Genomic DNA, 12,741 nt, shown 5'->3' on the forward strand with positions numbered 1-12,741 from the left:
AAACATTTGGTACCTTGTTAAGCACCTCCAGCATTGGACTGCACATACATGAGCATATCGGTCTGAGTATAAAACCAGACAGATTCTGATGTATGAAAATACAAGGAAGGGTTAGTTGTGACTGGAGGTTGTTGATGAGTCCACAGGAGAAACTGTAATTAATCACTTGATAATTTAGCTTATTTTCATCAAGTAAATGAGGAATTATTATGAAAATTAATGGAGGATTGCATTTTGTTTGTTGGAAACTAACAAAAATTGTTAATTATTTCAAAAGAAAACATAGTGTAAACAGTAACACTGTTTGGGATATTTGCATTGTTAATATAAAACAACTATAAAAATGTGTGAATCTTCATGTTTCACTCAAGGAGATTCTATACAGAGTGTAAAAATTCGAATCCTTCAATATGTCTTCCAATGAAGTCGTGTCAAATATATAGATATGAAATTTGTGTTACTTTGTAAGAAATTAATATTTTATATGTTATATAAAAACAGATATGTCTTGTTATTTTTAAAATCACTTAGGTGAGTTATATAATCTATGAATTTAATTTCATAATCAGAAAGGTAGAATTATGGAATATTTGTTGTAAAGGAAAACTGACAGCTGAGAAGTATAGGTCCAAAAGAACCTAGATACCATTTTTATTAACAGAAACATTTTTCTGATTATGAAAGTAATATAAACTTTTAATTAATTTCCTGCTATAAACATATACCACAGACTTGGTGGTTTAAGACAACAGAAATTTGGGACTTACACTCTGGCATAGTGGGTAAGCCTGCAGTGCCGGCATCCCATATAGGCACCAGTTCAAGTCCCAGCTGCTCCACATCCCATCCAGCTCTCTGCTATGGTCTGGGAAGGTAGTAGAAGAGGGTCCAAGTCCTTGTACTCCTGCACCCACGTGGCAGACCCAGAAGAAGCTCCTGGCTCCTGGCTGCAGATCAGCCCAGCTCTGGCTGTTGTGGTCATTTGGGGAGTGACCCAGCAGATGGAAAACCTCCCTCTGTCTCCCTCTCCCTCTCTATCCCTGCCTGTCTCTAACTCTGCTTTTCAAATAAATAAATCTTAAAAAAAAAAAAAAAAGACAACAGAAATTTATTTTCTATCAGATGTAGCGAATAAAAGCCCAAAATCAAGATGGCGGATGAGCTATGCTTTCTCAGAAGCCCCTGTGGAAGAATCATTATTTGTCTCCCCCGGCTTCTGGTAACTAGAAGTGATATTTGGATTCTTACAGCTTCACTCCAGTATCTTCTCTGTCTTTAGATAGCCATCTCCCCTTTGACTCTATTGGTTATATTGAATTAAAGCCCACCTCCATCATCATATCATAAAGATCTAAGACAGAAATCACCTCCTCAGGGACTCTATTTCCAAACAAACTCACAACCACAGGTTCTGGGGATTAGGATTTCAACATATTTTTGGGGAGACACAACTCAATTCATAATAGGCTTATTGTAAGGGGCCAATGTTGTGGTGCACTGTGCTAAACTGCCACTTGCACTCTCTATAGGTGTGCTGGTTCCAGTCCTGTCTGTTCAGCTAACAATCTAGCTTTCTGCTAAAGCTCCTGAGAAGGCAGTAGGTTATGGCACAAATACATGGGCTTTGCCACCCATATGAAACGGCAAGAAGGAGTGGTGTTCTGGCTTCTGGCTTTGGCCCAGATCTGGTTGTTTTGGCTCTTTAGGGAGTGAAACAGCAAAATGAATCTCTGTCTCTCCTTCTCTCTCTCTCTCTCTCTCACTCTTTCTGTCTTTCTGTCTGCATCACTCTGCCTTTCAAATAAATAAATGAAGAAATTTTTTAAAATACACTTAGTATTATATTAAAATGTAGAATGTATAGAACATTTTCAAGTACTTCTTATGAAAATTTGCATTTGAACATAATTTGTCCATTGCATTTCATTTTTCCTTTATAAATAAAGGAAATGTAGACTAATGTTTTTAAAGTAAAAATTATATGAATAAGTTTAGGCTCTTACTGAATTTAATCAAATTGCTTTACCAAATGCCAATGCTAATTATGCTCTCCTCAGTAGTGTAACACTTACGTGAAGTCATCTGTCCTCCAGCACTGCTCATAGCCTTGGCCTATCTACTTAATGAACTTCAGGGTTTTCTATAATGTGTTTACATATACTACTGGTAAAACTTAATGTTATTGTTGCAAAGTGATATATTATGAGAAAATAAGTCAAGCTAATTAATGGATAGTATTTCTAATGAAATATTTCATTATGAAAGTTTGAACAAAGCTTTTTACTGGCATAGTATTTGCCACTACAAAATCAAATAAGAACTCTAGAGAATGTTGTAGATGAGGTATACAATATTATCTTGGAAAAAAATGAAAAATAAAAATATTTCGTATTTATTCAGTATTTATTTTTGTAATATAAGTTAAACTATAGGTAATACTAATGCAATCTCGCAAAAACAAAGAATCACTCATTTCTAAATCTTGGTTCTCTAGAAACCAATCTTAAGGCCAAGCTTACTTGCAATCGTTTCACTGCAGTTAGGAGTACAATCACAGATATGGCAGCAAAATAAGGAAAAGTGATTAGTAAGCAGAAAAGGTGGAATGTAAATATGGTTGTGTCTTGCATAGATGGCCCAGACTTTAGAGAAAACACAACAAGTTATTTTTTCTTTTCTTTTTTTTTTTTTTACAGGTCGAGTTAGACAGTGAGAGAGAGAGAGACAGAGAAAGGTCTTCCTTTTCCGTTGGTTCACCCCCCAAAATGGCCGCTACAGCCGACACGCTGCACCATATGAAGCCAGGAGCCAGGTGCTTCCTCCTTGTCTCCCATGTGGGTGCAGGGCCCAAGCACTTGGGCCATCCTTCACTGCCTTCCTGGGCCACAGCAGAGAGCTGGACTGGAAGAGGAGCAACTGGGACAGAACTGGTGTCCCAACCAGGATTAGAACCCAGGGTGCCAGCGCCACAGGCAGAAGATTAGCCAAGTGAGCCGTGGTGCCGGCCCAGGTTATTTTTTCAAATTGGATATTTCCAAGAGATGGTATGAAACCACAGCCTATCAGAGCATGTTATCACAGAACCAATACAAGGAATGCATAATTAAATGACAACTTACTTTTTCACACTTTCCATGGACTGACACGTTATGGAGAAGGTGAATTTTTCAGTTATATGTCTCAAGTCTGCATATACAAGGAAATCCTCATAAGATGGACAACAGAAGTTACTTACTAGAGTTAAGCTAGATATTAGATCTTAATAAATCATTCAAAGAAGGAAATACCTTCTGAATCCAGAGAGGTGGCTTACCAAAGAGATAATTGTTTATTTTTTTTTTAAGATTCAATTTATTTGTTTGAGAGGTAAAGATACAGACAGTGAGAGGGAGAGACAGAGAAAGGTCTTCCATCTGTTGGTTTAGTCCCCAAATGGACTCAAGGGCTGGAGCTGGGCTGATCCAAAGCCAGAAGCCAGGAGCTTCCTCCGAGTCTCCCATGTAGGAACAGGGCCCCAAGTACTTGGGCCATCTACAACTGCTTTCTCAGGCCATAGCAGAGAGCTGGATCAGAAAAGGAGAAGCTGGGACTAGAATCGGTGCCCATATTGGATGCTGGCACTGCAGGCAGAGGATTAATCTATTGCACCACAGTGCTGGCTCTGTTTCTTTAAAAAAAAAAAAAAAGATTTTCTTCACTTATTTGAGAGGTAGTTACAGAGAGAAAGGGGGAGAGACAGATAGAAAGGTCTGCCATCCACTGGCTCACTTTCCAAATGGCTGCAACAATGGCTGGAGCTGGACTCGTCTGAAGTCAGGAGACTTCTTCCGGGTCTCCTACATGAGTGCAGGAACCCAAAGACTTGAGCCATCTTCCACTGCTTTCCCAGGCCATTAGCAAGGAGCAGGATTGGAAGAGAAGCTACATGAACAAGTGCCCATAAGGGATGCTGGCACCACAGAGGCTTAGCCTACAGTGCCAACCTGAGATATTTGTTGCTTGAGGAATGACACAATCTCTCTCCAAGTAACTCTTCCCCAACATTATGCTCTGAGTTCCAGAATAGTACATCTGGCAGCCTACTTGGCATTTTTACTTAGATACCAAATGAATAGTAGTTCTTAACTTTTCTAGAAATTAACTACTGAGAGCCTTCTGCTGTAACATTTCTTGAGCAAAAATCTAACACATGTTCCTTCTGCCATACTCTCATCTTAATGAACACAACTCTCCTTCATTCATTCTCACATGCCAGAAACCTGGGAATTATAATTGACTCTTTACTCCTTCTCACTTTTTTTTTTTTTTTTGACAGGCAGAGTGGACAGTGAGAGAGAGAGAGACAGAGAGAAAGGTCTTCCTTTGCCGTTGGTTCACCCTCCAATGGCCTCCGCGGCCGGCGCGCTGCAGCCGGCTCACCGCGCTGATCAGATGGCAGGAGCCAGGAGCCAGGTGCTTTTCCTGGTCTCCCATGGGGTGCAGGGCCCAAGCACCTGGGCCATCCTCCACTGCACTCCCTGGCCACAGCAGAGAGCTGGCCTGGAAGAGGGGCAACCAGGACAGAATCCGGCGCCCCAACCGGGACTAGAACCCGGTGTGCCGGCGCCGCTAGGCGGAGGATTAGCCTAGTGAGCCGCGGCGCCGGCCTCCCTCTCACATTTTAAATGTTATCCATCATCAATCCTGTAACTGTTAAATCTATAATTATATCCTTGTGTCTATAGCTATTCCTGAAAATATGAATTATAATTTCTTCCTAATATTTTCCAAACATCCACTCTTAATTCTCTAACCTCTATATTCCTACCGATACCAATCTTTTCTGAGCATGGCTAAGAGAAACATGTGTCTAAAACATGAATTTTACAATGTAGCATGAATATTTAAAACATTAGATATAATATTGTGTTTTATAAGATATTACAAATTTATATACATTATTCCTAGAATAAATATTAATAAAGGAGAAAATAAAATGATTATAGTGGTCTTACACAAAGATTTACTGAAAAGATATTAGATTGCTCACAAGATCAACAAAACCCTGGAGCACAAGGTATTCAAAAATTAGGAAAAAAACAGATGGCTAATTTATGTTAACTTCATGGGGCCATGACAGTCCAGATATTTAGTAAAGAATTGTGCCAGGTGTGCCTGTAAGGATGTTTCTGAATGAAATTAATACTCAAATCTGCAGACTGAGTAAAGTATTTGGGCTTCATCCAATCTCTTGAAGGCCTACACATAACAAAAAAGCCAAGTAAGGAGAATTCATTCTCTCCACCTGGTTGTCTTTGATCTGAGTCATCCATCCTCTCCTGACTTTGGACTCAGACTCAAACTTGAATTTACATCACTGGCTCCCCTGGGTCTCCAGCTTGCCAACTGCAGATCTTGTGACTTATCAGTTTCCATAACCACATGAACCAATTCCTTATCATATATATCAGTATACCTTGAACATATCTCATCCAGATATGTGAAATGCAGAATTCTCCAAAATCTACAACTTTCTGAGGACCAACCGATATGATGCCATATGTGGAAAGGTTTGTATCTCATGTGATGTGTTGCAGTCAAAATGCCAGCACTCTAAAAATATTGTATAAAATAGCCTTCAGGCTATGTGTACAAGGTATATATGAAACACAAATGAATTTTTGTTTAGATTTGAATTCAATACCAAGACTCTTCATTATATATATATACACACACACACATATACATATATGAATGTAAATATTCTAAATTCTGGAAAAAATCTGATGGCACCATGTGCTTCCTTTATACCACTTACATATTTATAATTTCAAATTTACCTTTGTGATTATTTGGTTACCATCCATCTCCCCCACTAGACCTTAAGAAGAATGAATAACCCATGTCTTTGCTTGCTAATTTTTATAATCCCACAGTCCTTAGATCATAAGGAGTGACAAATTACTGGGGCAGACTTTCTAAAACATGACATTATCAGTATCATACAGCTGGTATTGTGGGAAGCAGAGGAAGCACCTGTCTGGTTTGGAGAAAGGCAGTAAGAAATCACCTGGGTCTGATTTCCTAAGAGTACTCTGTCTTGGGATACAGATTCTGTTAATAAGATTGGAAGTAAAACTCTCCTCACTGTCCCCATTTTGCTGTAATATTCCTGGAGACTGTCCATTGTTCTAAGAGACCCACAGGGATGTGAATATTCTCTGATCCAAATCTAAAAATTATCCATGCTGGGGTTCTGAATTACTCCTGAAGCTAAATGACTGTTGCCAGCTAGAGACCTTGATAGGAACACTGTCACTAGGGGAACAAAGAATGAAGGTAGTGATATTGAGAATTTCTGTGTTTTCAAACTCAAATTATATGTATGCATATTTATATGTATATATGATGTGTTATTACATATCATATGTAATGTATATCTAAATATATGCATATATGAATATGTAAACATACTTATATGCATATATATATACAAGTAATAACTATATTTATATGCTTTCAAATATATGTTTAAAAAGTTGAGACAGTATGAAACGTCTTAAATAATTCTCACATTGGCTTTGCCAGGGATAACAATTTCAAAATTAAAATTTTCTGTGTCTGTTTCACTAACTTATTTTAGCTAATCATATTATACCTAGAAAATAATATATATTCTTTTTGAAGATTCATTTCTTTATTTGAATGGCAGAGTAGCAGAGAGAGAGAGAGAGATTTTCCAACTGCTGGTTCAGTCCCCAAATACCTGCAATGGCCCTGGCTGGGCCAGACTGAATCCAGGAGCCTGGAGCTTCTTCTGCATCTCCCATTTAGGTTCAGGGGCTGAAGCACTTGGGTCATCCTCCACTACCTTCCTAGTACATAAGCATGGAGCTGTATCAGAAGTGGAGCAGCTGGATCTCAAATTGGTGCCCATATAGTATGCTGCCACTGCAGGTGGCAGCTTTACCAGCTACTCCACAATGCTGGCCCCAAAATATATAGTCTTAGGATGCCATGCTAAGTTTCATTTTTTGTTAACTGAACTATATCTTAATTGTATCATAAGCTCTTTACTCCTTTGGAAATCACTTTTATAGCTGTTAAGTCTAAAAAGAAAAAAACTCAAGAAAAATCAATTCTGAACAAGTTAAAAAGAGAAAAGCAAAAATCAAAACTGTAACAAAATGAATTGATGTCACTAATGGATAATATTGAGAGATGCTGCTTACAGGAAGCTGAATATCATATCAAAATAGAACGTGACACTGGGGAAATTCCGATGGAAGATCCAGTTTCTGCAATAAATGTCATAATAAACAAGTCAGGAGAAGTCAGATGTTATCCATTCCTACAGTCTTTTCAGATTCCCAAGAGAAAAGTGACCCTCTCTGCTGCTAATTTCAGGCTGCTGTCTACATAAAATATTGTCAACACTCCAAAATGGGAAGAAATGAAGACAGATTTTAGAGAAAAGTCAAAAAACACTTATACACTATAAATATAATACATTCTACCCAATTAGTTGACAATACTTTATTCCGTCACCTTTCATTCATTCAAAAAGTGAAAATATAGTTTTCCTTCTCCTTTGAAAAGATAATAATCATCATGGGTGGAAATGGGCTCAGGGTGCCAGGAACAGAGTGAGGCATCTTCATTAAGGCACATCAGGTAACCTGCGCAGCCTGAAAGGTCCACATATCCCGACGGCTCAGGATGTGTCTTCATCTTTTCATCTAGGATGTGTTTTATTTTCTTTTTTTCTCAAGTAATTTCTTTGTGCAAGAAAGGTAATATGCCCTTTGAAATTTCCTACAGTCTGGATTTTTGTTGAGTCTATGAAACTCTCAGTTTAATTTTCTTCATTTTTCAGAAAGATTACTTTACATGAAGAGCACCTTCTTCCACCTGGGGACATGTAAGTGGTTGTCTCTATTTTTGTGACAAGAGCAGGCATTCAGATATGCTTGATTCCTTTTCTCTTTGTTTCCAGTTGTCAAATTAATGGTTAGTTCACTGACATAGTCCAATGATGAACTATTAATTAATGTATTAGCATCATTATGAGCCCACAAAAATATGTGATGTAGTGCAGTCTAATCTTTTTATTATTTTTATGGATGATCTCATTATCTTTTGGAATCAGTGACAACCTCTCCATCTGAGCACTGTGCACACATCTCTTGCTTTCTGTGTGGTGTGTTCCAGTCTTATCATGCATATTTCCTGCCCAGTCCTTAAATCAAACATTTCTCCAAAGGAATCCAATTTTTCCTTTTTTTTTCTTTTCTTCTTTTTACTGTGAAAGTATAGTTATACAAACTTTCAATGCCTGTTAACATTGTTTTCCTGAAAAGACAAAACAGGCATCACTTCTTTTATCATGAATTTGAACCAGAGGAAATGTTTAACTTTACCCTGGAGCTCTTGGATCAACAACCAAAGCTATTTTCAAATGAACTTCATTGTTAGGCAATTAGACAATTCAAGAATAAGGAAGGAATATCACATATTTCTTAAATGTATTGTCAACAAAGAAAATGACCAACTCCCATTGACTCCTATCCTTCCAATTTTATATTTAGCTTCAAAATTTATACAAAAATAGATGTATACATTTCTGAAATGATCATAAACTTTTTTCAAATACCATCACCCTCCATTTGTACATAGTGGTTATTTGCTTCTGCTTCTTGGTCTCAAAGTCTGGGCTTTTGTCATAGTGTGCCACCACTGATTGCAAAGAAAGATATCTCCAAATAGTCTTAACTTTGGGACTGAGAAGTCTGTAAATAATATTGTAGAAATCAATTAAATATCTTGTTCTTGAAAAAAATAGCTTGTATGTTAGAATTTCTATTTTCAGTTTTAATAAAAGACACTACTTTGCAGGCTTCAGTGTGCCAGATACTTGAGAGAGAGACTGTCACACATACTATTCTGTTGCTAACTTTGGATACATTTTTTAAATCCTCCTGCAATTACAATACATCAGATCTTGTAGAAAATGAAAATAAAACTGAGAATCTGACAAGTGAGTGAGACTATTAGAAAATTATGGTTTTTAAGAGTTTAATTAAAATAAAACAGTGATTACAGTATACCACATAAAGGAATAATCAGCACCTCTTATATTACCTACTCCTATTCCTTTGAGGAATAGATGGGTTATAAATAAGTGAATTAACAGTTCCACCTTCTAATAATGACATTCTTACAAAAAAACTAAATCTTTCCATTTTTCTTTTCTTTCCATGAGATTTTAATAAAATTCTTTGCTTTCTTTCTGATAATAAGAGGATCATGACAAATATAATTGATTCTTATATACATGAAAGAATATCAGGGAAGAAGAGAGGGAGAGAGTGAACACATTTCCCTAACATAGTGACCTGGGAGTTTTAACGAGCTCAAGCACCCATCATTTCTAGATGCTTTAAATAATTTTGAAGCTTTAGTGGACAAAAGTTCTGGACAATATCCAATAAAGCCAGTAGCATTGATATGACTGCATATGTACTTTCAAAATAATACTTTATTAACAATGGCTTTGTGCCAATGTATGCTACACATTTTGAAAACTTCAGTTTAGCTCTACCATTCTTTCTTAAAACTCATATTTCAACTTTACCAATAGCTATAGGAGGATAGTTCTAAAGAGGAGGGGTTCATATTTTTTTTTCAATATTCTTGATTTCTTTCAAGATAGTTTCATTGTTAAATCCTCTAGCTCATTCTCCACTCATTCTTTATCTTTACAGCTTTTGTTTTCAAGAATATTTTTCTTTTAATTTTTTTTAAATTTTAAAAATTTAATTGAGAAGTAGAGATACATAGAAACAGACAAAAATACAGAGAGAGAGAAAGAGAGAAAAAAGACAGAAACCAAGTGTGTTCAAATCTGCTGACTCACTATCCAAATGAAATGCCCACAACAGCCGGAGCTGTAGGGAAACATGAATTCAGTACAGCTCTTTCTCATGGGTGGTAGGAATCTAACTACCTGAGCTATATCCTGTTCAACTCCTGGCTAGGGTGTGCACTAGCAGGAAGTAAATTCAGGCATGTAGCCTGGTCTTCTGTTATTGAGTTGGATTATTTTGGAGAACCAAATTAGAATTTAGTTTTACTTAAGCCATCACAAGCTAAGTATGTTAATTAGGACTTGAAGAGACAAAGAAAAATTCAACAGGAGAGGTCAAATCTGTGTAAATTTGGAGAGAGCAACAAGAACTAAGGATTGATGGTTATAGTGCTGCTTGACACTGGAAGGGTTTTGGTGGAGAGGAATATGCAACCAGAAATGAAAGAAAAATTCAGGAGGGCATGGGAGGAAGATGACAAGAAAATAAACTATCTTAGGGTCTTGAGAACAATCCACATGTCAGTGGCCTACACAAACCCCAGTATTGGTGAAAGACAGAACTTGCTGTGGAGATGGACCTGCATTGTGGGTTGACAGGAGAAAGAGCAAAAAACATACTATTACATATTAACGAAATGTTATACTGTGCACTTTGCTGTTTCAATTGAATATTCTACATCACTTTCTTGAAAGATATTTTAATCACAGTTTTAACTATTATCTGCATATAACTTGCAAGAACTTTTCGAAGTGATCGTTTGTGAAGAATGTGTTCTCTCTGCTTTACTATAGCACATACCATCATCTCACATGGCCCCACAAAAATTCTTAAACTGATCATTAAACTATATTACCAAATTTGCACTTCTTTTGTAAATCTGGATAAAGTGCATATTTCTTCACCAACTCTTTGCCTTTCTGGAGCTGAAAGGAGAGAAACAAAGGAGATACCTTTTCATATTTGCACACAGCTCTTTAATTTGTAGCTACTTCATTGGCTTCAGAAAGAAATTAGCTGTTTTTCATGACTTTTATTCATTCATAAGATAGCATTTGGGGAGTACTTGCCATACATGAAAAATGCAAATAAATGAATTTTCTTGTGTATTAAAATATAAACAAGAAATATGTCAGTTCTTTGCAGCTCTGATTTTTCTATCAGAGTGTTGATTATAGATATATTTCTACCTTTCTCAACATAGGTTATTTTAAAGATACACAGTGTTAATTTTTGTTATTTTGTATGATAGGTTTTTTTTTTTGCTTTCACAAGCTTTCAAGTTTTCATTTTAAAAATACACAGTGCCATCACTCTAGTTCTGACATGAGAGGATAAAACTAGCATCATTGCTCTAATCTTCTTAAATCTGTCAATCATAATTTTTAGATGTTTTTGTAATTTTTCTTTATGTCACATGATTCCATCTTTATTTCAACCTAAATGTCATAAGCATTTTTCATTCTTATTAAAAATATTTTAAAATGAAATATTTAACTATTAATAACCACATATTACCCAATAGCTATGAAATGTAAGAAATATATTTACTTATTTGAAATGACAAATCTGCTTTATGCTCTCCTAAATAGTCATCCTAATTTTTTAGTGCAATTATTTCTATTGTACCTTGATAACTCTTGGCTTAGTAAATAGGTAATTTCACACCTGAATGCTACTAAAACATTCACAATTTCTTCAAAGACAGTTAACAAAGCTTCCTGCTTCAACAACTGGTATCTCTGAAGAGCTAACAAATTGTCAGAAGGCAAATTAGAACACTGAATTTCTAAGAAACATTTTTGTGAACTTCTGATAAGGTTGTTTTCTAAGCTATGCACTGAGGACCTTCTGTGTTAAATATATATAAGCATACTATTATGAAAGAGGAAAAAGACAAAAAGGCTAAGGCAGAGTGACAGAAATGGGTAAATGTTCTGGAAACCATAGCAATCAGATGCACTCTTTTCATTGGTCTTATTCAAAGTGCAGGTTAGACATCACTTTACTTAGTCCTGCAGTGTAGGTCAGAGTTCAGGCTCTTAGCACGGACCCCTTGAGGTCATCCCACTCTAAACATTTCATTAGAAATGACAACTTATAAATTATAAGAAGTTGAGAATTAAAATACAGTGAAAGCAACCACAAAACTTGTAGCATGGATATAAAATTTTTCAAAGAAACAGGTAGCATTTGAGTCCTTAAAACAATAAGAAAAATTTAAAATAAGAGCAAAGATTCAAATCAAAGTATAAAACAATAATAGAATAAATCAAAGTATAAAGAAGGAAATAAAAATAGGAGCCCAAATTATTTAGTAAGACTTAAAGAAACCTAATAACAAGAAATATCAATACAGCAAAAAGCAAAAACAAAGTTAATTAACATGGTGACTGAATCTCTAGCAATCATCCCACTACAGAGAGGCCATTTATGTAAGCAGTTACTTTCACAACAACTTCAAAAGTCTGATGCATTGTTTTAGAATAATAAGAAGAAAAAACAAATTGAATAAAGATGGAAAGACATCTCCCCTCAAGTAGCACAGTAGGGAGACAGTCCAGTGTTCTCAAGAGGAGCCTTTAGACATGCTCCAACATTGAGCAGAGCCTTGTGCCCTGGTGGAACACCACGTATGACTGGAAGTCTCACATAGGTCTGGAACCCTTGAGACTGTGTAGGGCCTGATGATTGCTATTCACATATGTCCTGGCCTAGTGCCTATCTAAACAGCAAATGCACTGCTTTTATCACTCTTCACCAAACCTAGGCAGGCAGCAATAAAAGCATATTGTACTGTGCTGTGCTGGTAAAATTCAACACTGGGCAGATAGTAATGGTCTCCGTCTCCAGACAATTGACTTTAGATAGATCCTAGACTTGTTCTGGTGCCAAG

General features: G+C 36.4%; 1 long non-coding RNA gene across 3 annotated transcripts in view; it reads right to left on the reverse strand.

Annotated features, from left to right (window-relative positions):
* LOC103350577 (uncharacterized) overlaps nucleotides 1-12,741 on the reverse strand; it is a 196,173-nt gene that overhangs the window by 75,219 nt on the left and 108,213 nt on the right. Inside the window, exons 4-5 of one of the 3 annotated variants that reach the window (XR_007908941.2) lie at nucleotides 10,702-10,771; nucleotides 4,656-8,331 (exon numbers count right to left, since the gene is read on the reverse strand). The exons of the other annotated variants lie outside the window; for them this stretch is intronic. This is a non-coding gene — a long non-coding RNA (uncharacterized lncRNA). Of the gene's footprint in view, nucleotides 1-4,655; nucleotides 8,332-10,701; nucleotides 10,772-12,741 lie in introns of those variants that run through there. 3 annotated transcript variants of the gene reach the window in all.

This window comes from Oryctolagus cuniculus, chromosome 4 (genome assembly GCF_964237555.1).
Source record: "Oryctolagus cuniculus chromosome 4, mOryCun1.1, whole genome shotgun sequence".
Taxonomy (NCBI): Eukaryota; Metazoa; Chordata; class Mammalia; order Lagomorpha; family Leporidae; genus Oryctolagus; species Oryctolagus cuniculus.